Consider the following 24,755-nt stretch of genomic DNA (forward strand, 5'->3'; position numbering starts at 1 on the left):
GGAAGAGTGACTACTGAGCAGGGAGCGAGATAGTGACTTACGAGCTGGGAGCGAGAGAGTTGCTACCGAGCAGGGAGCGAGAGAGTGAGTACCGAGCAGGGAGCGAGAGAGTGACTGCCGAGCAGGGAGCGAGAGAGTGACTACCGAGCACGGAGAGAGAGAGTTTCTACTGAGCCGGGAGCAGGAGAGTGACTTCCGAGCAAGTTTCGAGAGAGTGACTACCGAGCAGGGAGCGAGAGAGTGACTTCCGGGCAGGGAGCGAGAGAGTGACTTCCGAGCAGGGAACGAGAGAGTGATTACCGAGCAGGGAGAGAGAGAGTGACTACAGTGCAGGAAGCGAGAGAGTGATTACCGAGCCGGGAGCGAGAGAGTGACCACCGTGCAGGGAGAGAGAATGACTACCGAGCGCAGAGATAGTGACCACCGAAAAGGGAGAGAGTGTGACTACCGAGCAGGGAGAGAGAGTGACTACCGAGCAGGGAGAGAGAGTGACTACTGAGCAGGGAGGGAGAGTGACTACCGAGCAGGGAGGGAGAGTGACTACCGAGCAGGGAGTGCGAGAGTGACTACCGAGCAGGGAGTTCGAGAGTGACTACCGAACAGGGAGCGAGAGAGTGACTACCGAGCAGGGAGCGAGAGAGTAACTACCGAGCAGGGAGCGAGACAGTGACTACCGAGCAGGGAGAGAGAGAGTTTCTACTGAGCCGGGAGCAAGAGAGTGACTTCCGAGCAAGTTTCGAGAGAGTGACTACCGAGCAGGGAGCGAAAGAGTGACTACCGAGCAGGGAGTGAGAGAGTGACTACCGAGACCGAAGCGAGAGAGTGACTACTGAGATGGAAGCGAGAGAGTGACTACTGAGCCGGGAGCGAGAGAATGACTACCGAGCAGGGAGCAAGAGAGTAACTACCGAGCAGGGAGCGAGAGAGTGACTACTGAGCAGGGAGCGAGAAAGTGACTACCGAGCTGGGAGCGAGAGAGTGACTACTGAGCCGGGAGCGAGAGAATGACTACCGAGCAGGGAGCAAGAGAGTAACTACCGAACAGGGAGCGAGAGAGTGACTACCGAGCAGGGAGCGAGAGAGTGACTTCCGAGCAGGAAGCAAGAGAGTGACTACCGAGCAGGGAGAGAGAGAGTGACCACCGAGCTGGGAGCGAGAGAGTGAGTACTGAGCCGGGAGCGAGAGAATGATTACCGAGCAGGGAGCAAGAGAGTAACTACCGAGCAGGGAGCGAGAGAGTGACTACCGAGCACGGAGCGAGAGAGTGACTTCCGAGCAGGAAGCGAGAGAGTGACTACCGAGCAGGGAGCGAGTGAGTGACTACCGAGCAGGGAGAGAGAGAGTGACTACAGTGCAGGAAGCGAGAGAGTGACTACTGAGCTGGGAGCAAGAGAGTAACTACCGAGCAGGGAGCGAGAGACAGTGACTACCGAGCACAGAGACAGTGACTACCAAGCAGGGAGGGGAAGAGTGACTACTGAGCTGGGAGCGAGATAGTGACTTCCGATCTGGGAGCGAGAGAGTGGCTACCGAGCAGGGAGCGAGAGAGTGACTACCGAGCACGGAGAGAGAGAGTGACTACAGTGCAGGAAGCGAGAGAGTGATTACCGAGCCGGGAGCGAGAGAGTGACCACCGTGCAGGGAGAGAGAATGACTACCGAGCGCAGAGATAGTGACCACCGAAAAGGGAGAGAGTGTGACTACCGAGCAGGGAGAGAGAGTGACTACCGAGCAGGGAGAGAGAGTGACTACCGAGCAGGGAGGGAGAGTGACTACCGAGCAGGGAGGGAGAGTGACTACCGAGCAGGGAGTGCGAGTGTGACTACCGAGCAGGGAGTGCGAGAGTGACTACCGAACAGGGAGCGAGAGAGTGACTACCGAGCAGGGAACGAGAGAGTGACTACCGAGCAGGGAGAGAGCGAGTGACTACAGTGCAGGAAGCGAGAGAGTGATTACCGAGCCGGGAGCGAGAGAGTGACCACCGTGCAGGGAGAGAGAATGACTACCGAGCGCAGAGATAGTGACCACCGAAAAGGGAGAGAGTGTGACTACCGAGCAGGGAGAGAGAGTGACTACCGAGCAGGGAGAGAGAGTGACTACCGAGCAGGGAGGGAGAGTGACTACCGAGCAGGGAGGGAGAGTGACTACCGAGCAGGGAGTGCGAGAGTGACTACCGAGCAGGGAGCGCGAGAGTGACTACCGAACAGGGAGCGAGAGAGTGACTACCGAGCAAGGAGAGAGAGAGTAACTACCGAGCAGGGAGCGAGACAGTGACTACCGAGCAGGGAGAGAGAGAGTTTCTACTGAGCCGGGAGGAAGAGAGTGACTTCCGAGCAAGTTTCGAGAGAGTGACTACCAAGCAGGGAGCGAGAGAGTGACTACCGAGTAGGGAGCGAAAGAGTGACTACCGAGCAGGGAGTGAGAGAGTGACTACCGAGTCCGAAGCGAGAGAGTGACTACTGAGATGGCAGCGAGAGAGTGACTACCGAGCAGGGAGCGAGAGACTGACTACCGAGCTGGGAGCGAGAGAGTGACTACTGAGCCGGGAGCGAGAGAATGACTACCGAGCAGGGAGCAAGAGAGTAACAACCGAGCAGGGAGCAAGAGAGTGACTACCGAGCAGGGAGCGAGAGAGTGACTTCCGAGCAGGAAGGAAGAGAGTGACTACCGAGCAGGGAGAGAGAGAGTGACTACCGAGCTGGGAGCGAGAGAGTGAGTACTGAGCCGGGAGCGAGAGAATGACTACCGAGCAGGGAGCAAGAGAGTAACTACCGAGCAGGGAGCGAGAGAGTGACTACCGAGCAGGGAGCGAGAGAGTGACTTCCGAGCAGGAAGCGAGAGAGTGACTACCAAGCAGGGAGAGAGAGAGTGACTACCGAGCAGGGAGAGAGAAAGTGACGACCGAGCAGGGAGAGAGAGAGTTTCTACTGAGCCGGGAGCAAGAGAGTGACTTCCGAGCAAGTTTTGAGAGAGTGACTACCGAGCAGGGAGCGAGAGAGTGACTAATGAGCAGGGAGCGAGAGAGTGACTAACGAGCAGGGAGCGAAAGAGTGACTACCGAGCCGGGAGTGAGAGAGTGACTACCGAGACCGAAGCGAGAGAGTGACTACTGAATTGGAAGCGGGAGAGTGACTACCGAGCCGGGAGCGAGAGAGTGACTACCGAGCAGGGAGCGAGAGAGTGACTACCGAGCAGGGAGCGAGAGAGTGACTACCGAGCAGGGAGCGAGAGAGTGACTACCGAGCTGGGAGCGAGGAGTGACTACTGAGCCGGGAGCGAGAGAATGACTACCGAGCAGGGAGCAAGAGAGTAACTACCGAGCAGGGAGCGAGAGAGTGACTACCGAGCAGGGAGCGAGAGAGTGACTTCCGAGCAGGAAGCGAGAGAGTGACTACCGAGCAGGGAGAGAGAGAGTGACTACCGAGCAGGGAGAGAGAGAGTGACTACAGTGCAGGAAGCGAGAGAGTGATTACTGAGCCGGGAGCGAGAGAGTGACCACCGTGCAGGGAGAGAGAGTGACTACCGAGTGCAGAGAAAGTGACCACTGAGCAGGGAGAGAGTGTGACTATTGAGCCGGGAGCAAGAGAGTAACTACCGAGCAGGGAGCGAGGGACAGTGACTACCGAGCACAGAGACAGTGACTAACGAGCAGGGAGAGAGAGAGTGAATATTGAGCGGGGAGAGAGAGTGACTACTGAGCAGGGAGGGGAAGAGTGACTACCGAGCTGGGAGCGAGAGAGTGGCTACCGAGCAGGGAGGGAGAGAGTGAGTACCGAGCAGGGAGCGAGAGAGTGACTGCCGAGCAGGGATTGAGAGCGTGACTACCGAGCAGGGAGAGAGAGATTTTCTACTGAGCCGGGAGCAAGAGAGTGACTTCCGAGCAAGTTTCGAGAGAGTGACTACCGAGCAGGGAGCGAGAGAGTGACTAACGAGCAGGGAGCGAAAGAGTGACTACCGAGCAGGGAACGAGAGAGTGACTTCCGTGCAGGGAGTGAGAGAGTGACTTCCGAGCAGGGAACGAGAGAGTGACTACCGAGCAGGGAGAGAGAGAGTGACTACATTGCAGGAAGCGTGAGAGTGATTACCGATCCGGGAGTGAGAGAGTGACCACCGTGCAGGGAGAGAGAATGACTACTGAGCGCAGAGATAGTGACCACCGAAAAGGGAGAGAGTGTGACTACCGAGCAGGGAGAGAGAGTGACTACCTAGCAGGGAGAGAGAGTGACTACCGAGCAGGGAGGGAGAGTGACTACCGAGCAGGGAGGGAGAGAGACTACCGAGCAGGGAGTGCGAGAGTGACTACCGAGCAGGGTGCGCGAGAGTGACTACAGAACAGGGAGAGAGAGTGACTACCGAGCAGGGAGCGAGAGAGTAACTACCGAGCAGGGAGCGAGAGAGTGACTACAGAGCAGGGAGAGAGAGAGTTTCTACTGAGCCGGGAGCAAGAGAGTGACTTCCGAGCAAGTTTCGAGAGAGTGACTACCTAGCAGGGAGCGAGAGAGTGACTAACGAGCTAGGAGCGAAAGAGTGACTACCGAGCAGGGAGTGAGAGAGTGACTACCAAGACCGAAGCGAGAGAGTGACTACTGAGATGGAAGAGAGAGAGTGAATACCGAGCCGGGAGCGAGAGAGTGACTACCGAGCAGGGAGCGAGAGAGTGACTACCGAGCAGGGAGCGAGAAAGTGACTACCGAGCTGGGAGCGAGAGAGTGACTACTGAGCCGGGAGCGAGAGAATGACTACCAAGCAGGGAGCAAGAGAGTAACTACCGAGCAGGGAGCGAGAGAGTGACTACCGAGCAGGGAGCGAGAGAGTGACTTCCGAGCAGGAAGCGAGAGAATGACTACCGAGCAGGGAGAGAGAGAGTGACTACCGAGCAGGGAGAGAGAGAGTGACTACAGTGCAGGAAGCGAGAGAGTGATTACTGAGCCGGGAGCGAGAGAGTGACCACCGTGCAGGGAGAGAGAGTGACTACCGAGCGCAGAGAAAGTGACCAATGAGCAGGGAGCGAGTGTGACTACTGAGCCGGGAGCAAGAGAGTAACTACCGAGCAGGGAGCGAGAGACCGTGACTACCGAGCACAGAGACAGTGACTACCGAGCAGGGAGAGAGAGAGTGACTATTGAGCGGGGAGAGAGAGTGACTACCGAGCAGGGAGGGGAAGAGTGACTACCGAGCAGGGAGCGAGATAGTGACTTCCTAGCTGGGAGCGAGAGAGTGGCTACCGAGCAGGGAGCGAGAGAGTGACGGCCGAGTAGGGAGCGAGAGAGTGACTACCGAGCAGCGAGAGAGAGAGTTTCTACAGAGCCGGGAGTAAGAGAGTGACTTCCGAGGAAGTTTCGAGAGAGTGACTACCGAGCAGGGAGCGAGGGAGTGACTACCGAGCAGGGAGCGAGAGAGTGACTACCGAGCAGGGAGAGAGAGTGTTTGTACTGAGCCGGGAGCAAGAGAGTGACTTCCGAGCAAGTTTCGAGAGAGTGACTACCGAGCAGGGAGCGAGAGAGTGACTAACGAGCAGGGAGCGAAAGAGTGACTACCGAGCAGGGAGTGAGAGAGTGGCTACCAAGACCGAAGCGAGAGAGTGACTACTGAGATGGAAGCGAGAGAGTGACTACCAAGCCGGGAGCGAGAGAGTGACTACCGAGCAGGGAGCGAGAGAGTGACTACCGAGCAGGGAGCGAGAAAGTGACTACAGAGCTGGGAGCGAGAGAGTGACTAGTGAACCGGGAGCGAGAGAATGACTACCGAGCAGGGAGCAAGAGAGTAACTACCGAGCAGGGAGCGAGAGAGTGACTACCAAGCAGGGAGCGAGAGAGTGACTTCCGAGCAGGAAGCGAGAGAGTGACTACCGAGCAGGGAGAGAGAGAGTGACTACCGACAGGGAGAGAGAGAGTGACTACCGAGCAGGGAGAGAGAGAGTTTCTACTGAGCCGGGAGCAAGAGAGTGACTTCCGAGCAAGTTTCAAGAGAGTGACTACCGAGCAGGGAGCGAGAGAGTGACTAACGAGCAGGGAGCGAGAGAGTGACTAACGAGCAGGGAGCGAAAGAGTGACTACCGAGCAGGGAGCGAGAGAGTGACTTCCGAGCAGGAAGCGAGAGAGTGACTACCGAGCAGGGAGAGAGATAGTGACTACCGAGCAGGGTGAGAGAGAGTGACTACAGTGCAGGAAGCGCAGAGTGACTACCGAACAGGGAGAGAGAGTGACTACCGAGCAGGGAGAGAGAGAGTAACTACCGAGCAGGGAGCGAGAGAATGACTACTGAGCAGGGAGAGAGAGAGTTTCTACTGAGCCGGGAGCAAGAGAGTGACTTCCGAGCAAGTTTCGAGAGAGTGACTACCGAACAGGGAGCGAGAGAGTGACTAACGAGCAGGAAGCGAGAGAATGACTACCGAGCAGGGAGAGAGAGAGTGACTACCGAGCAGGGAGAGAGAGAGTGACTACAGTGCAGGAAGCGAGAGAGTGATTACTGAGCCAGGAGCGAGAGAGTGACCACCGTGCAGGGAGAGAGAGTGACTACCGAGCGCAGAGAAAGTGACCACTGAGCAGGGAGCGAGTGTGACTACTGAGCCGGGAGCAAGAGAGTAACTACCGAACAGGGAGCGAGAGACAGTGACTACCGAGCACAGAGACAGTGACTACCGAGCAGGGAGAGAGAGAGTGACTATTGAGCGGGGAGAGAGAGTGACTACCGAGCAGGGAGGGGAAGAGTGACTACTGAGCAGGGAGCGAGATAGTGACTTCCGAGCTGGGAGCGAGAGAGTGACTACCGAGCAGGGAGCGAGAGAGTGACTTCCGTGCAGGGAGCGAGAGAGTGACTTCCGAGCAGGGAACGAGAGAGTGACTACCGAGCAGGGAGAGAGAGAGTGACTACAGTGCAGGAAGCGAGAGAGTGATTACCGAGCCGGGAGCGAGAGAGTGACCACCGTGCAGGGAGAGAGAATGACTACCGAGCGCAGAGATAGTGACCACCGAAAAGGGAGAGAGTGTGACTACCGAGCAGGGAGAGAGAGTGACTACCGAGCAGGGAGAGAGAGTGACTACCGAGCAGGGAGGGAGAGTGACTACCGAGCAGGGAGGGAGAGTGACTACCGAGCAGGGAGTGCGAGAGTGACTACCGAGCAGGGAGCGCGAGAGTGACTACCGAACAGGGAGCGAGAGAGTGACTACCGAGCAGGGAGCGAGAGAGTAACTACCGAGCAGGGAACGAGACAGTGACTACCGAGCAGGGAGAGAGAGAGTGACTACAGTGCAGGAAGCGAGAGAGTGATTACCGAGCCGGGAGCGAGAGAGTGACCACCGTGCAGGGAGAGAGAATGACTACCGAGCGCAGAGATAGTGACCACCGAAAAGGGAGAGAGTGTGACTACCGAGCAGGGAGAGAGAGTGACCACCGAGCACGGAGAGAGAGAGTTTCTACTGAGCCGGGAGCAAGAGAGTGACTTCCGAGCAAGTTTCGAGAGAGTGACTAACGAGCAGGGAGCGAGAGAGTGACTAACGAGCAGGGAGCGAAAGAGTGACTACCGAGCAGGGAGCGAGAGAGTGACTTCCGTGCAGGGAGCAAGAGAGGGAGTTCCGAGCAGGGAACGAGAGAGTGACTACCGAGCAGGGAGAGAGAGAGTGACTACAGTGCAGGAAGCCAGAGAGTGATTACTGAGCCGGGAGCGAGAGAGTGACCACCGTGCAGGGATAGAGAATGACTACCGAGCGCAGAGATAGTGACCACCGAAAAGGGAGAGAGTGTGACTACCGAGCAGGGAGAGAGAGTGACTACCGAGCAGGGAGAGAGAGTGACTACCGAGCAGGGAGGGAGAGTGACTACCGAGCAGGGAGGGAGAGTGACTACCGAGCATGGAGTGCGAGAGTGACTACCGAGCAGGGAGCGCGAGAGTGACTACCGAACAGGGAGAGAGAGTGACTACCGAGCAAGGAGCGAGAGAGTAACTACCGAGCAGGGAGCGAAAGAGTGACTACCGAGCAGGGAGTGAGAGAGTGACTACCGAGACCGAAGCGAGAGAGTGACTACTGAGATGGAGGCGAGAGAGTGACTACCGAGCCGGGAGCGAGAGAGTGACTACCGAGCAGGGAGCGAGAGAGTGACTACCGAGCAGGGAGCGAGAGAGTGACTACTGAATTGGAAGCGAGAGAGTGACTACCGAGCCGGGAGCGAGAGAGTGACTACCGAGCAGGGAGCGAGAGAGTGACTACCGAGCAGGGAGCGAGAGAGTGACTACCGAGCTGGGAGCGAGAGAGTGACTACTGAGCCGGGAGCGAGAGAATGACTACCGAGCAGGGAGCAAGAGAGTAACTACCGAGCAGGGAGCGAGAGAGTGACTACCGAGCAGGGAGCGAGAGAGTGACTTCCGAGCAGGAAGCGAGAGAGTGACTACCGAGTAGGGAGAGAGAGAGTGACTACTGAGCAGGGAGAGAGAGAGTGACTACAGTGCAGGAAGCGAGAGAGTGATTACTGAGACGGGAGCGAGAGAGTGACCACCGTGCAGGGAGAGAGAGTGACTACCGAGCGCAGAGAAAGAGACCACTGAGCAGGGAGAGAGTGTGACTACTGAGCCGGGAGCAAGAGAGTATCTACTGAGCAGAGTGCGAGAGACAGTGACTACCGAGCACAGAGACAGTGACTAACGAGCAGGGAGAGAGAGAGTGACTATTGAGCGGGGAGAGAGAGTGACTACCGAACAGGGAGGGGAAGAGTGACTACCGAGCAGGGAGCGAGATAGTGACTTCCGAGCTGGGAGCTGGAGAGTGGCTACCGAGCAGGGAGTGAGAGAGTGGCTACCGAGCAGGGAGCGAGAGTGACTACCGAGCAGGGAGCGAGAGAGTAACTACCGAGCAGGGAGCGAGAGAATGACTACTGAGCAGGGAGAGAGAGAGTTTCTACTGAGCCGGGAGCCAGAGAGTGACTTCCGAGCAAATTTCGAGAGAGTGACTACCGAGCAGGGAGCGAGAGTGTGACTACCGAGACCGAAGCGAGAGAGTGACTACTGAGATGGAAGTGAGAGAGTGACTACCGAGCCAGGAGCGAGATAGTGACTACCGAGCAGGGAGCGAGAGAGTGACTACCGAGCAGTGAGCGAGAAAGTGACTACCGAGCTGGGAGCGAGAGAGTGACTACTGAGCCGGGAGCGAGAGAATGACTACCGAGCACGGAGCAAGAGAGTAACTACCAAGCAGGGAGCGAGAGAGTGACTACCGAGCAGGGAGCGAGAGAGTGACTTCCGAGCAGGAAGCGAGAGAATGACTACCGAGCAGGGAGAGATAGAGTGATTGCCGAGCAGGGAGAGAGAGAGTGATTACAGTGCAGGAAGCGAGAGTGTGATTACTGAGCCGGGAGCGAGAGAGTGACCACCGTGCAGGGAGAGAGAGTGACTACCGAGCGCAGAGAAAGTGACCACTGAGCAGGGAGCGAGTGTGACTACTGAGCCGGGAGCAAGAGAGTAACTACCGAGCAGGGAGCGAGAGACAGTGTCTACCGAGCACAGAGACAGTGACTACCGAGCAGGGAGAGAGAGAGTGACTATTGAGCGGGGAGAGACAGTGACTACTGAGCAGAGAGGGGAAGAGTGACTACCGAGCTGGGAGCGAGAGAGTGGCTACCGAGCAGGGAGCGAGAGAGTGAGTACCGAGCAGGGAGCGAGAGAGTGACTGCCGAGTAGGGAGCGAGAGAGTGACTACCGAGCAGGGAGAGAGAGAGTTTCTACTGAGCCGGGAGCAAGACAGTGACTTCCGAGCAAGTTTCGAGAGAGTGACTACCGAGCAGGGAGCGAGGGAGTGACTACCGAACAGGGAGAGAGAGTGACTACCGAGCAGGGAGCGAGAGAGTAACTACCGAGCAGGGAGCGAGAGAGTGACTACCGAGCAGGGAGAGAGAGAGTTTCTACTGAGCTGGGAGCAAGAGAGTGACTTCCGAGCAAGTTTCGAGAGAGTGACTACCGAGACCGAAGCGAGAGAGTGACTACTGAGATGGAAGCGAGAGAGTGACTACCGAGCCGGGAGCGAGTGTGACTACCGAGCAGGGAGCGAGAGACAGTTACTACCGAGCAGGTAGCGAGAGTGTGAGTACCGAGCAGGGAGCGAGAGAGAGACAACCGAGCAGGGAGAGAGAGTGACTACCGAGCAGGGAACGAGAGAGTGACTACCGAGCAGGGAGTGAGAGAGTGACTAACGAGCAGGGAGCGAGAGAGTGACTCCCCAGCCGGGAGAGAGAGAGTGACTACCAAGCCGGGAGCGAGAGAGTGACTAAAGAGCCGCGAGCGAGAGAGTGACAACCGAGCAGGGAGCGAGAGAGTGACTACCGAGCAGGTAGTGAGAGAGTGACTACCGAGACGGGATCGAGAGAGTGACTACCGAGCAGGGAGCGAGAGATTGACTACCGAGCAGGGAGCGAGAGAGTGACCACCGTGCAGGGAGAGAGAGTGACCACCGAGCAGGGAGAGAGTGTGACTACTGAGCAGGGAGCAAGAGAGTAACTACCGAGCAGGGAGCGAGAGAGTGACTACCGAGCAGGGAGCGAGAGAGTGACTACTGAGCCGGGAGCGAGAGAATGACTACCGAGCCGGGAGCAAGAGAGTAACTACCGAGCAGGGAGCGAGAGAATGACTACCGAGCAGGGAGCGAGAGAGTGACTTCCGAGCAGGAAGCGAGAGAGTGACTACAGTGCAGGAAGCGAGAGAGTGATTACCGAGCCGGGAGCGAGAGAGTGACCACCGTGCAGGGTGAGAGAATGACTACCGAGCGCAGGGAAAGTGACCACCGAACAGGGAGAGAGTGTGACTACCGAGCAGGGAGCGAGAGACAGTGACTACCGAGCACAGAGACAGTGACTACCGAGCAGGGAGAGAGAGAGTAACTACCGAGCGGGGAGTGAGAGAGTGACCTACCAGCAGGGAGAGAGAGTGACTACCGAGCAGGGAGAGAGAGTGACTACCGAGCAGGGAGAGAGAGTGACCACGGAGCAGGGAAAGAGAGTGACTACCGAGCAGGGAGTGAGAGAGTGACTAACGAGCAGGGAGCGAGAGAGTGACCACAGAGCCGCGAGCGAGAGAGTGACTACCGAGCAGGGAGTGAGAGAGCGACTAACAAGCAGGGAGCGAGAGAGTGACTCCCCAGCCGGGAGCGAGAGAGTGACTACCGAGCTTGGAGCGAGAGAGTGACTACTGAGCCGGGAGCGAGAGAATGACTACCGAACAGGGAGCAAGAGAGTGACTACCGAGCAACGAGCGAGAGAGTGACTACCGAGCAGGGAGCGAGAGAGTGACTTCCGAGCCGGAAGCGAGAGAGTGACTACCGAGCAGGGAGCGAGAGAGTGACTTCCGAGCAGGAAGCGAGAGAGTGACTACCGAGCAGGGAGAGAGAGAGTGACCACCGTGCAGGGAGAGAGAGTGAGCACCGAGCAGGGAGAGAGTGTGTCTACTGAGCAGGGAGCAAGAGAGTAACTACCGAGCAGGGAGCGAGAGAGTGACCACCGTGCAGGGAGAGAGAATGACTACCGAGCGCAGGGAAAGTGACCACCGAACAGGGAGAGAGTGTGACTACCGAGCAGGGAGCGAGAGACAGTGACTTCCGAGCACAGAGACAGTGACTACCGAGCAGGAAGAGAGAGAGTGACTATTGAGCGGGGAGAGAGAGTGACTACCGAGCAGGGAGGGGAAGAGTGACTACCGAGCAGGGAGCGAGATAGTGACTACCGAGCAGGGAGAGAGAGAGTGACTACCGAGCAGGGAGAGAGAGAGTTTCTACTGAGCCGGGAGCAAGAGAGTGACTTCCGAGGAAGTTTCGAGAGAGTGACTACCGAGCAGGGAGCGAGGGAGTGACTACCGAACAGGGAGAGAGAGTGACTACCGAGCAGGGAGCGAGAGAGTAACTACCGTGCAGGGAGCGAGAGAGTGACTACCGAGCAGGGAGAGAGAGAGTTTGTACTGAGCCGGGAGCAAGGGAGTGACTTCCGAGCAAGTTTCGAGAGAGTGACTACCGAGCAGGGAGCGAGAGAGTGACTAACGAGCAGGGAGCGAGAGAGTGACTAACGAGCAGGGAGAGAAAGAGTGACTACCGAGCAGGGAGTGAGAGAGTGACTACCGAGACCGAAGCGAGAGAGTGACTACTGAGATGGAAGCGAGAGAGTGACTACCGAGCCGGGAGCGAGAGAGTGACTACCGAGCAGGGAGCGAGTAGAGTGACTACCGAGCAGGGAGCGAGAGAGTGACTACCGAGCTGGGAGCAAGAGATTGACTACTGAGCCGGGAGCGAGAGAATTACTACCGAGCAGGGAGCAAGAGAGTAACTACCGAGCAGGGAGCGAGAGATTGACTACCGAGCAGGGAGCGAGAGAGTGACTTCCGAGCAGGAAGCGAGAGAGTGACTACCGAGCAGGGAGAGAGAGAGTGACTACCGAGCAGTGTGAGAGAGAGTGACTACCGAGCAGGGAGAGAGAGAGTGACTACAGTGCAGGAAGCGAGAGAATGATTACTGAGACGGGAGCGAGAGAGTGACCACTGTGCAGGGAGAGAGAGTGACTACCGAGCGCAGAGAAAGTGACCACTGAGCAGGGAGAGAGTGTGACTACTGAGCCGGGAGCAAGAGAGTAACTACCGAGCAGGGAGCGAGAGACAGTGACTACCGAGCACAGAGACAGTGACTACCGAGCAGGGAGAAAGAGAGTGACTATCCAGCTGGGAGAGAGAGTGACTACCGAGCAGGGAGTGAGAGAGTGACTAACGAGCAGGGAGCGAGAGAGTGACCACAGAGCCGCGAGCGAGAGAGTGACTACCGAGCAGGGAGTGAGAGAGAGACTAACGAGCAGGGAGCGAGAGAGTGACTCCCCAGCCGGGAGCGAGAGAGTGACTACCGAGCTGGGAGCGAGAGAGTGACTACTGAGCCGGGAGCGAGAGAATGACTACCGAACAGGGAGCAAGAGAGTGACTACCGAGCAACGAGCGAGAGAGTGACTACCGAGCAGGGAGCGAGAGAGTGACTTCCGAGCCGGAAGCGAGAGAGTGACTACCGAGCAGGGAGCGAGAGAGTGACTTCCGAGCAGGAAGCGAGAGAGTGACTACCGAGCAGGGAGAGAGAGAGTGACCACCGTGCAGGGAGAGAGAGTGAGCACCGAGCAGGGAGAGAGTGTGTCTACTGAGCAGGGAGCAAGAGAGTAACTACCGAGCAGGGAGCGAGAGAGTGACCACCGTGCAGGGAGAGAGAATGACTACCGAGCGCAGGGAAAGTGACCACCGAACAGGGAGAGAGTGTGACTACCGAGCAGGGAGCGAGAGACAGTGACTTCCGAGCACAGAGACAGTGACTACCGAGCAGGAAGAGAGAGAGTGACCACCGAGCAGTGATTGAGAGAGTGACTACCAAGCAGGGAAAAAGAGTTACCACCGAGTAGGGAGACAGAGTGACTAGTGAGCAGGGAGCGCGAGAGTGACTACCGAGCAGGGAACGAGAGTGTGACTACCGAGCAGGGAGCGAGATAGTGACAACCGAGCAGGGAGAGAGAGAGTGACTACCGAGCAGGGAGCGAGAGAGTGACCACCGAGCAGTGATTGAGAGAGTGACTACCAAGCAGGGAAAAAGAGTGACCACCGAGTAGGGAGACAGAGTGACTAGTGAGCAGGGAGCGCGAGAGTGACTACCGAGCAGGGAGCGAGAGTGTGAGTACCGAGCAGGGAGCGAGAGAGTGACCACCGAGAAGGGAGAGACAGTGACTACAGAGTGCAGAGACAGTGACAACCGAGCAGGGAGAGAGAGTGACTACCGAGCAGGGAGTGAGAGAGTGACCAACGAGCAGGGAGAGAGAGTGACCACCGAGCAGGGAGAGAGAGTGACTACCGAGCCGGGAGTGAGAGAGTGACTAACGAGCAGGGAGCGAGAGAGTGACTCCCCAGCCGGGAGCGAGAGAGTGACTACCAAGCCGGGAGTGAGAGAGTGACTACAGAGCCGCGAGCGAGAGAGTGACAACCGAGCAGGGAGCGAGAGAGTGACTACCGAGCAGGGAGTGAGAGAGTGACTACCGAGACGGGATCGAGAGAGTGACTACCGAGCAGGGAGCGAGAGATTGACTACCGAGCAGGGAGAGAGAGTGACTACCGAGCAGGGAACGAGAGAGTGACTACCGAGCAGGGAGTGAGAGAGTGACCCCCGTGCAGGGAGAGAGAGTGACCACCGAGCAGGGAGAGAGTGTGACTACTGAGCAGGGAGCAAGAGAGTAACTACCGAGCAGGGAGCGAGAGAGTTACTACCGAGCTGGGAGAGAGAGAGTGATTACCGAGCCGGGAGCGAGAGAGTGACCACCGTGCAGGGAGAGAGAATGACTACCGAGCGCAGGGAAAGTGACCACCGAACAGGGAGAGAGTGTGACTACCGAGCAGGGAGCGAGAGACAGTGACTACCGAGCAGGGAGCGAGAGTGTGAGTACCGAGCAGGGAGCGAGAGAGTGACAACCGAGCAGGGAGAGAGAGTGACTACCGAGCAGGGAACGAGAGAGTGACTACCGAGCAGGGAGTGAGAGAGTGACTAACGAGCAGGGAGCGAGAGAGTGACTCCCCAGCCGGGAGAGAGAGAGTGACTACCAAGCCGGGAGCGAGAGAGTGACTAAAGAGCCGCGAGCGAGAGAGTGACAACCGAGCAGGGAGCGAGAGAGTGACTACCGAGCAGGTAGTGAGAGAGTGACTACCGAGACGGGATCGAGAGAGTGACTACCGAGCAGGGAGCGAGAGATTGACTACCGAGCAGGGAGCGAGAGAGTGACCACTGTGCAGGGAGAGAGAGTGACCACCGAGCAGGGAGAGAGTGTGACTACTGAGCTGGGAGCAAGAGAGTAACTACCGAGCAGGGAGCGAGAGAGTGACTACCGAGCAGGGAGCGAGAGAGTGACTACTGAGCCGGGAGCGAGAGAATGACTACCGAGCCGGGAGCAAGAGAGTAACTACCGAGCAGGGAGCGAGAGAATGACTACCGAGCAGGGAGCGAGAGAGTGACTTCCGAGCAGGAAGCGAGAGAGTGACTACAGTGCAGGAAGCGAGAGAGTGATTACCGAGCCGGGAGCGAGAGAGTGACCACCGTGCAGGGTGAGAGAATGACTACCGAGCGCAGGGAAAGTGACCACCGAACAGGGAGAGAGTGTGACTACCGAGCAGGGAGCGAGAGACAGTGACTACCGAGCACAGAGACAGTGACTACCGAGCAGGGAGAGAGAGAGTAACTACCGAGCGGGGAGTGAGAGAGTGACCTACCAGCAGGGAGAGAGAGTGACTACCGAGCAGGGAGAGAGAGTGACTACCGAGCAGGGAGAGAGAGTGACCACGGAGCAGGGAGAGAGAGTGACTACCGAGCAGGGAGTGAGAGAGTGACTAACGAGCAGGGAGCGAGAGAGTGACCACAGAGCCGCGAGCGAGAGAGTGACTACCGAGCAGGGAGTGAGAGAGCGACTAACGAGCAGGGAGCGAGAGAGTGACTCCCCAGCCGGGAGCGAGAGAGTGACTACCGAGCTTGGAGCGAGAGAGTGACTACTGAGCCGGGAGCGAGAGAATGACTACCGAACAGGGAGCAAGAGAGTGACTACCGAGCAACGAGCGAGAGAGTGACTACCGAGCAGGGAGCGAGAGAGTGACTTCCGAGCCGGAAGCGAGAGAGTGACTACCGAGCAGGGAGCGAGAGAGTGACTTCCGAGCAGGAAGCGAGAGAGTGACTACCGAGCAGGGAGAGAGAGAGTGACCACCGTGCAGGGAGAGAGAGTGAGCACCGAGCAGGGAGAGAGTGTGTCTACTGAGCAGGGAGCAAGAGAGTAACTACCGAGCAGGGAGCGAGAGAGTGACCACCGTGCAGGGAGAGAGAATGACTACCGAGCGCAGGGAAAGTGACCACCGAACAGGGAGAGAGTGTGACTACCGAGCAGGGAGCGAGAGACAGTGACTTCCGAGCACAGAGACAGTGACTACCGAGCAGGAAGAGAGAGAGTGACTATTGAGCGGGGAGAGAGAGTGACTACCGAGCAGGGAGGGGAAGAGTGACTACCGAGCAGGGAGCGAGATAGTGACTACCGAGCAGGGAGCGCGAGAGTGACTACCGAGCAGGGAGAGAGAGAGTTTCTACTGAGCCGGGAGCAAGAGAGTGACTTCCGAGGAAGTTTCGCGAGAGTGACTACCGAGCAGGGAGCGAGGGAGTGACTACCGAACAGGGAGAGAGAGTGACTACCGAGCAGGGAGCGAGAGAGTAACTACCGAGCAGGGAGCGAGAGAGTGACTACCGAGCAGGGAGAGAGAGAGTTTGTACTGAGCCGGGAGCAAGGGAGTGACTTCCGAGCAAGTTTCGAGAGAGTGACTACCGAGCAGGGAGCGAGAGAGTGACTAACGAGCAGGGAGCGAGAGAGTGACTAACGAGCAGGGAGAGAAAGAGTGACTACCGAGCAGGGAGTGAGAGAGTGACTACCGAGACCGAAGCGAGAGAGTGACTACTGAGATGGAAGCGAGAGAGTGACTACCGAGCCGGGAGCGAGAGAGTGACTACCGAGCAGGGAGCGAGTAGAGTGACTACCGAGCAGGGAGCGAGAGAGTGACTACCGAGCTGGGAGCAAGAGATTGACTACTGAGCCGGGAGCGAGAGAATTACTACCGAGCAGGGAGCAAGAGAGTAACTACCGAGCAGGGAGCGAGAGATTGACTACCGAGCAGGGAGCGAGAGAGTGACTTCCGAGCAGGAAGCGAGAGAGTGACTACCGAGCAGGGAGAGAGAGAGTGACTACCGAGCAGTGTGAGAGAGAGTGACTACCGAGCAGGGAGAGAGAGAGTGACTACAGTGCAGGAAGCGAGAGACTGATTACTGAGACGGGAGCGAGAGAGTGACCACTGTGCAGGGAGAGAGAGTGACTACCGAGCGCAGAGAAAGTGACCACTGAGCAGGGAGAGAGTGTGACTACTGAGCCGGGAGCAAGAGAGTAACTACCGAGCAGGGAGCGAGAGACAGTGACTACCGAGCACAGAGACAGTGACTACCGAGCAGGGAGAAAGAGAGTGACTATCCAGCTGGGAGAGAGAGTGACTACCGAGCAGGGAGTGAGAGAGCGACTAACAAGCAGGGAGCGAGAGAGTGACTCCCCAGCCGGGAGCGAGAGAGTGACTACCGAGCTTGGAGCGAGAGAGTGACTACTGAGCAGGGAGCGAGAGAATGACTACCGAACAGGGAGCAAGAGAGTGACTACCGAGCAACGAGCGAGAGAGTGACTACCGAGCAGGGAGCGAGAGAGTGACTTCCGAGCCGGAAGCGAGAGAGTGACTACCGAGCAGGGAGCGAGAGAGTGACTTCCGAGCAGGAAGCGAGAGAGTGACTACCGAGCAGGGAGAGAGAGAGTGACCACCGTGCAGGGAGAGAGAGTGAGCACCGAGCAGGGAGAGAGTGTGTCTACTGAGCAGGGAGCAAGAGAGTAACTACCGAGCAGGGAGCGAGAGAGTGACCACCGTGCAGGGAGAGAGAATGACTACCGAGCGCAGGGAAAGTGACCACCGAACAGGGAGAGAGTGTGACTACCGAGCAGGGAGCGAGAGACAGTGACTTCCGAGCACAGAGACAGTGACTACCGAGCAGGAAGAGAGAGAGTGACTATTGAGCGGGGAGAGAGAGTGACTACCGAGCAGGGAGGGGAAGAGTGACTACCGAGCAGGGAGCGAGATAGTGACTACCGAGCAGGGAGCGAGAGAGTGACTACCGAGCAGGGAGAGAGAGAGTTTCTACTGAGCCGGGAGCAAGAGAGTGACTTCCGAGGAAGTTTCGCGAGAGTGATTACCGAGCAGGGAGCGAGGGAGTGACTACCGAACAGGGAGAGAGAGTGACTACCGAGCAGGGAGCGAGAGAGTAACTACCGAGCAGGGAGCGAGAGAGTGACTACCGAGCAGGGAGAGAGAGAGTTTGTACTGAGCCGGGAGCGAGGGAGTGACTTCCGAGCAAGTTTCGAGAGAGTGACTACCGAGCAGGGAGCGAGAGAGTGACTAACGAGCAGGGAGCGAGAGAGTGACTAACGAGCAGGGAGAGAAAGAGTGACTACCGAGCAGGGAGTGAGAGAGTGACTACCGAGACCGAAGCGAGAGAGTGACTACTGAGATGGAAGCGAGAGAGTGACTACCGAGCCGGGAGCGAGAGAGTGACTACCGAGCAGGGAGCGAGTAGAGTGACTACCGAGCAGGGAGCGAGAGAGTGACTACCGAGCTGGGAGCAAGAGATTGACTACTGAGCCGGGAGCGAGAGAATTACTACCGAGCAGGGAGCAAGAGAGTAACTACCGAGCAGGGAGCGAGAGATTGACTACCGAGCAGGGAGCGAGAGAGTGACTTCCGAGCAGGAAGCGAGAGAGTGACTACCGAGCAGGGAGAGAGAGAGTGACTACCGAGCAGTGTGAGAGAGAGTGACTACCGAGCAGGGAGAGAGAGAGTGACTACAGTGCAGGAAGCGAGAGAATGATTACTGAGACGGGAGCGAGAGAGTGACCACTGTGCAGGGAGAGAGAGTGACTACCGAGCGCAGAGAAAGTGACCACTGAGCAGGGAGAGAGTGTGACTACTGAGCCGGGAGCAAGAGAGTAACTACCGAGCAGGGAGCGAGAGACAGTGACTACCGAGCACAGAGACAGTGACTACCGAGCAGGGAGAAAGAGAGTGACTATCCAGCTGGGAGAGAGAGTGACTACCGAGCAGGGAGTGAGAGAGCGACTAACAAGCAGGGAGCGAGAGAGTGACTCCCCAGCCGGGAGCGAGAGAGTGACTACCGATCTTGGAGCGAGAGAGTGACTACTGAGCCGGGAGCGAGAGAATGACTACCGAACAGGGAGCAAGAGAGTGACTACCGAGCAACGAGCGAGAGAGTGACTACCGAGCAGGGAGCGAGAGAGTGACTTCCGAGCCGGAAGCGAGAGAGTGACTACCGAGCAGGGAGCGAGAGAGTGACTTCCGAGCAGGAAGCGAGAGAGTGACTACCGAGCAGGGAGAGAGAGAGTGACCACCGTGCAGGGAGAGAGAGTGAGCACCGAGCAGGGAGAGAGTGTGTCTACTGAGCAGGGAGCAAGAGAGTAACTACCGAGCAGGGAGCGAGAGAGTGACCACCGTGCAGGGAGAGAGAATGACTACCGAGCGCAGGGAAAGTGACCACCGAACAGGGAGAGAGTGTGACTACCGAGCAGGGAGCGAGAGACAGTGACTTCCGAGCACAGAGACAGTGACTACCGAGCAGGAAGAGAGAGAGTGACCACCGAGCAGTGATTGAGAGAGTGACTACCAAGCAGGGAAAAAGAGTGACCACCGAGTAGGGAGACAGAGTGACTAGTGAGCAGGGAGCGCGAGAGTGACTACCGAGCAGGGAGCGAGAGAGTGAGTACCGAGCAGGGAGCGAGAGAGTGACTACCGAGCAGGGAGCGAGAGAGTGACCACCGAGCAGTGATTGAGAGAGTGACTACCAAGCAGGGAAAAAGAGTGACCACCGAGTAGGGAGACAGAGTGACTAGTGAGCAGGGAGCGCGAGAGTGACTACCGAGCAGGGAGCGAGAGTGTGAGTACCGAGCAGGGAGCGAGAGAGTGACCACCGAGAAGGGAGAGACAGTGACTACAGAGTGCAGAGACAGTGACAACCGAGCAGGGAGAGAGAGTGACTACCGAGCAGGGAGTGAGAGAGTGACCAACGAGCAGGGAGAGAGAGTGAGCACCGAGCAGGGAGAGAGTGTGTCTACTGAGCAGGGAGCAAGAGAGTAACTACCGAGCAGGGAGCGAGAGAGTGACCACCGTGCAGGGAGAGAGAATGACTACCGAGCGCAGGGAAAGTGACCACCGAACAGGGAGAGAGTGTGACTACCGAGCAGGGAGCGAGAGACAGTGACTTCCGAGCACAGAGACAGTGACTACCGAGCAGGAAGAGAGAGAGTGACTATTGAGCGGGGAGAGAGAGTGACTACCGAGCAGGGAGGGGAAGAGTGACTACCGAGCAGGGAGCGAGATAGTGACTACCGAGCAGGGAGCGAGAGAGTGACTACCGAGCAGGGAGAGAGAGAGTTTCTACTGAGCCGGGAGCAAGAGAGTGACTTCCGAGGAAGTTTCGAGAGAGTGACTACCGAGCAGGGAGCGAGGGAGTGACTACCGAACAGGGAGAGAGAGTGACTACCGAGCAGGGAGCGAGAGAGTAACTACCGAGCAGGGAGCGAGAGAGTGACTACCGAGCAGGGAGAGAGAGAGTTTGTACTGAGCCGGGAGCAAGGGAGTGACTTCCGAGCAAGTTTCGAGAGAGTGACTACCGAGCAGGGAGCGAGAGAGTGACTAACGAGCAGGGAGCGAGAGAGTGACTAACGAGCAGGGAGAGAAAGAGTGACTACCGAGCAGGGAGTGAGAGAGTGACTACCGAGACCGAAGCGAGAGAGTGACTACTGAGATGGAAGCGAGAGAGTGACTACCGAGCCGGGAGCGAGAGAGTGACTACCGAGCAGGGAGCGAGTAGAGTGACTACCGAGCAGGGAGCGAGAGAGTGACTACCGAGCTGGGAGCAAGAGATTGACTACTGAGCCGGGAGCGAGAGAATTACTACCGAGCAGGGAGCAAGAGAGTAACTACCGAGCAGGGAGCGAGAGATTGACTACCGAGCAGGGAGCGAGAGAGTGACTTCCGAGCAGGAAGCGAGAGAGTGACTACCGAGCAGGGAGAGAGAGAGTGACTACCGAGCAGTGTGAGAGAGAGTGACTACCGAGCAGGGAGAGAGAGAGTGACTACAGTGCAGGAAGCGAGAGAGTGATTACTGAGACGGGAGCGAGAGAGTGACCACTGTGCAGGGAGAGAGAGTGACTACCGAGCGCAGAGAAAGTGACCACTGAGCAGGGAGAGAGTGTGACTACTGAGCCGGGAGCAAGAGAGTAACTACCGAGCAGGGAGCGAGAGACAGTGACTACCGAGCACAGAGACAGTGACTACCGAGCAGGGAGAAAGAGAGTGACTATCCAGCTGGGAGAGAGAGTGACTACCGAGCAGGGAGGGGAAGAGTGACTACCGAGCAGTGAGCGAGATAATGACTTCCGAGCTGGGAGCGAGAGAGTGGCTACAGAGCAGGGAGCGAGAGAGTGAGTACCGAGCAGGGAGCGAGAGAGTGACTACCGAGCAGGGAGCGAGAGAGTGACCACCGAGCAGGGAGTGAGAGAGTGACTACCAAGTAGGAGAAAAGAGTGACCACCGAGTAGGGAGACAGAGTGACTAGTGAGCAGGGAGTGCGAGAGTGACTACCGAGCAGGGAGCTAGAGTGTGAGTACCGAGCAGGGAGCGAGAGAGTGACCACCGAGAAGGGAGAGACAGTGACTACCGAGTGCAGAGACAGTGACAACCGAGCAGGGAGAGAGAGTGACTACCGAGCAGGGAACGAAAGAGTGACTACCGAGCAGGGAGTGAGAGAATGACCCACGAGCAGGGAGAGAGAGTGACCACCGAGCAGGGATAGAGAGTGACTACCGAGCCGGGAGTGAGAGAGTGACTAACGAGCAGGGAGCGAGAGAGTGACTCCCCAGCCGGGAGCGAGAGAGTGACTACCAAGCCGGGAGCGAGAGAGTGACTACAGAGCCGCGAGCGAGAGAGTGACAACCGAGCAGGGAACGAGAGAGTGACTACCGAGAAGGGAGTGAGAGAGTGATTACCGAGACGGGATCGAGAGAGTGACTACCGAGCAGGGAGCGAGAGATTGACTACCGAGCAGGGAGCGAGAGAGTGACCACCGTGCAGGGAGAGAGAGTGACCACCGAGCAGGGAGAGAGTGTGACTACTGAGCAGGGAGCAAGAGAGTAACTACCGAGCAGGGAGCGAGAGAGTGACTACCGAGCAGGGAGCGAGAGAGTGACTGCTGAGCCGGGAGCGAGAGTGTGACCACCGTGCAGGGAGAGAGAGTGACTACCGAGCGCAGAGAAAGTGACCACTGAGCAGGGAGAGAGTGTGACAACTGAGCCGGGAGCAAGAGAGTAACTACCGAGCAGGGAGCGAGAGACAGTGACTACCGAGCACAGAGACAGTGACTACCGAGCAGGGAGAGAGAAAGTGACTATCGAGCGGGGAGAGAGAGTGACTACCGAGCAGGGAGGGGAAGAGTGACTACCGAGCAGGGAGCGAGATAGTGACTTCCGAGCTGGGAGCGAGAGAGTGGCTACCGAGCAGGGAGCGATAGAGTGAGTACCGAGCAGGGAGCGAAAGTGTGACTACCGAGCAGGGAGCGAGAGAGTGACCACCGAGCAGGGCGTGAGAGAGTGACTACCAAGCAGGGAAAAAGAGTGACCACCGAGTAGGGAGACAGATTGACTAGTGAGCAGGGAGCGCGAGAGTGACTACCGAGCAGGGAGCGAGAGTGTGAGTACCGAGCAGGGAGCGAGAGAGTGACAACCGAGCAGGGTGAGAGAGTTACTACCGAGCAGGGAACGAGAGAGTGACTACCGAGCAGGGAGTGAGAGAGTGACCAACGAGCAGGGAGAGAGAGTGACCACCGAACAGGGAGAGAGAGTGACTACCGAGCCGGGAGTGAGAGAGTGACTAACGAGCAGGGAGCGAGAGAGTGACTCCCCAGCCGGGAGCGAGAGAGTGACTACCAAGCCTGGAGCGAGAGAGTGACTAAAGAGCCGCGAACGAGAGAGTGACAACCGAGCAGGGAGCGAGAGATTGACTACCGAGCAGGGAGCAAGAGAGTGACCACCGTGCAGGGAGAGAGAGTGACCACCGAGCAGGGAGCGAGTGTGACTACTGAGCAGGGAGCCAGAGAGTAACTACCGAGCAGGGAGCGAGAGAGTGACTACCGAGCAGGGAGCGAGAGAGTGACTAACGAGCAGGGAGCGAAAGAGTGACTACCGAGCAGGGAGTGAGAGACTGACTACCGAGACCGAAGCGAGAGAGTGACTACTGAGATGGTAGCGAGAGAGTAACTACCGAGCCGGGAGCGAGAGAGTGACTACCGAGCAGGGAGCGAGAGAGTGACTACCGAGCAGGGAGCGAGAGAGTGACTACCGAGCTGGGAGCAAGAGATTGACTACTGAGCCGGGAGCGAGAGAATGACTACCGAGCAGGGAGCGAGAGAGTAACTACCGAGCAGGGAGCGAGAGATTGACTACCGAGCAGGGAGCGAGAGAGTGACTTCCGAGCAGGAAGCGAGAGAGTGACTACCGAGCAGGGAGAGAGAGAGTGACTACCGAGCAGTGTGAGAGAGAGTGACTACCGAGCAGGGAGAGAGAGAGTGACTACAGTGCAGGAAGCGAGAGAGTGATTACTGAGACGGGAGCGAGAGAGTGACCACCGTGCAGGGAGAGAGAATGACTACCGAGCGCAGAGAAAGTGACCACTGAGCAGGGAGAGAGTGTGACTACTGAGCCGGGAGCAAGAGAGTAACTACCGAGCAGGGAGCGAGAGACAGTGACTACCGAGCGCAGAGACAGTGACTACCGAGCAGGGAGAGAGAGAGTGACTATCCAGCTGGGAGAGAGAGTGACTACCGAGCAGGGAGGGGAAGAGTGACTACCGAGCAGGGACCGAGATAGTGACTTCCGAGCTGGGAGCGAGAGAGTGGCTACCGAGCAGGGAGCGAGAGAGTGAGTACCGAGCAGGGAGCGAGAGAGTGACTACCGAGCAGGGAGCGAGAGAGTGACCACCGAGCAGGGAGTGAGAGAGTGACTACCAAGCAGGAAAAAATTGTGACCACCGAGTAGGGAGACAGAGTGACTAGTGAGCAGGGAGTGCGAAAGTGACTACCGAGCAGGGAGCGAGAGTGTGAGTACCGAGCAGGGAGCGAGAGAGTGACCACCGAGAAGGGAGAGACAGTGACTACCGAGTGCAGAGACAGTGACAACCGAGCAGGGAGAGAGAGTGACTACCGAGCAGGGAACGAGATAGTGACTACCGAGCAGGGAGTGAGAGAATGACCCACGAGCAGGGAGAGAGAGTGACCACCGAGCAGGGATAGAGAGTGACTACCGAGCCGGGAGTGAGAGAGTGACTACCAAGCCGGGAGCGAGAGAGTGACTACAGAGCCGCGAGCGAGAGAGTGACAACCGAGCAGGGAGCGAGAGAGTGACTACCGAGCAGGGAGCGAGAGATTGACTACCGAGCAGGGAGCGAGAGAGTGACCACCGTGCAGGGAGAGAGAGTGACCACCGAGCAGGGAGAGAGTGTGACTACTGAGCAGGGAGCAAGAGAGTAACTACCGAGCAGGGAGCGAGAGAGTGACTACCGAGCAGGGAGCGAGAGAGTGACTGCTGAGCCGGGAGCGAGAGAGTGACCACCGTGCAGGGAGAGAGAGTGACTACCGAGCGCAGAGAATGTGTCCACTGAGCAGGGAGAGAGTGTGACTACTGAGCCGGGAGCAAGAGAGTAACTACCGAGCAGGGAGCGAGAGACAGTGACTACCGAGCACAGAGACAGTGACTACCGAGCAGGGAGAGAGAGAGTGACTATCGAGCGGGGAGAGAGAGTGACTACCGAGCAGAGAGGGGAAGATTGACTACCGAGCAGGGAGCGAGATAGTGACTTCCGAGCTGGGAGCGAGAGAGTGGCTACCGAGCAGGGAGCGATAGAGTGAGTACCGAGCAGGGAGCGAAAGTGTGACTACCGAGCAGGGAGCGAGAGAGTGACCACCGAGCAGGGAGTGAGAGAGTGACTACCAAGCAGGGAAAAAGAGTGACCACCGAGTAGGGAGACAGATTGACTAGTGAGCAGGGAGCGCGAGAGTGACTACCGAGCAGGGAGCGAGAGTGTGAGTACCGAGCAGGGA

The sequence above is a fragment of the Carcharodon carcharias genome, chromosome 10, assembly GCF_017639515.1.
Source record: "Carcharodon carcharias isolate sCarCar2 chromosome 10, sCarCar2.pri, whole genome shotgun sequence".
Classification (NCBI taxonomy): domain Eukaryota; kingdom Metazoa; phylum Chordata; class Chondrichthyes; order Lamniformes; family Lamnidae; genus Carcharodon; species Carcharodon carcharias.